The following is a 1313-nucleotide window of genomic DNA, read 5'->3' as shown; positions in this document are numbered from 1 at the left end:
TGTAAAAATTATGATTAAAAAGTTTGATATTTTTATGATCATTTGGTGAACTTAAACCAACTTTCTATAAAGTGTGAAATTTTGATTTACATGATTTTTGTTGTAAAATGAGCTATATATTTTCTTTAATTAACAAAAAAATACCATGAAAAATATTTTGAATATTGCAAAAAAATCTATGCAAAATATTTTTGTAAGTCACTGTATTTGGAACAGCAGTAACTGCCTATGTAACTATATAAAATTTTTTAAATCACTGTTTGAGATCAATTTAAAATATTATCAGTATATTTAAGTAATAATAAAAAAGTTAACACATTTAAGTAAAAAATAAATATATAAGTGCATCACCTATCCATTTTGAGCGAAGCAAAATTATGCCATCTTTTGATGGAAATGCGATCTTAAAGAAATTATAGCATCAAGGGTTGCAAAAAATTCTTGCTTTGCCCTTGAGAGGGGATATTTGTGATAAAAATTTAATTGGCTAACAAAAAAATTGTTTCCAGCAATCTCGGGATTTAAATCGACTAATCCCGGGATATTCGGGACTTAAAAAAGACCGGGATCCCGGGATCCCGGAATTCACATCCCTAGTACCCACGCGGAAATTTTGAATAAAATGTCGCTTATGATATTTTGGCGGTTCGATATGTATAGTAAAAAGGATTAAAAAACTGGCCGATTTCGTCTGCGGCGCTTTTCTATATAAAACAATATGCCAACACTGGCGACACTGGTGACACTGGTACACTGGTGACACTGGTGGTACTGGAGGCACTGGTGACAATGGTACACTGTTGACACTGGCGATACTGGTAAAACTGGTGACACTGGTGACACTGGCGACACTGGCACACTGGCGACACTGGTGAAACTGGTGACACTGGTGAAACTGGTGACACTGCTACACTGGCGACACTGGTGAAACTGGTGACACTGGTGAAACTGGTGATACTGGTGACACTAAAAAAAAAACAATTAGAATCTAGCAGAATGGCGAGATCGTTGTTTAAACAGCGCTTACCAGCCCAACCAGATACAGATGTCATCTTGTTGCAGAATTTGGAGAACCTGTAACTTTAGTGCACTTTTAGATTTTAGTTTTAGTTAGTTAGACTGCTTTGAAAAATTTGTGCTATAGCGAGTTAAATAGATGGATATGGGAAACAGATTATTATTTTTGAACAAAATTCTGTTTTCAAAGTCGTGGCTGCCAGCCAGGCGTTTTCTTATAAGAATTTGAATAAGAGATAGTTTCGTAATTCTTATCTAATTAAAGGTCAGACCTATAGCTTTTTAATTATTTGAGC

At 34.7% G+C, this 1313-nt stretch overlaps 1 protein-coding gene across 1 annotated transcript in view; it reads right to left on the bottom strand.

Moving 5' to 3' along the window:
* Nucleotides 1–1069, bottom strand: part of LOC108364048 (uncharacterized) — a gene marked incomplete at its 3' end in the record, with an annotated part of 66901 nt that extends 65832 nt beyond the window's left edge. The window contains exon 1 of the mRNA XM_017617597.1: nucleotides 1028–1069. The remainder of the gene's footprint in view (nucleotides 1–1027) is intronic.
* Between the last annotated feature and the right edge of the window lie 244 nt (nucleotides 1070–1313).

This window comes from Rhagoletis zephyria, unplaced genomic scaffold (genome assembly GCF_001687245.7).
Source record: "Rhagoletis zephyria isolate East Lansing unplaced genomic scaffold, Rhagoletis_zephyria_1.1 Rzeph_scaffold_01451, whole genome shotgun sequence".
Taxonomy (NCBI): Eukaryota; Metazoa; Arthropoda; class Insecta; order Diptera; family Tephritidae; genus Rhagoletis; species Rhagoletis zephyria.
Note: the sequence above shows the minus strand (reverse complement) of the source record. Positions and strands in the feature narration are given on the sequence as shown.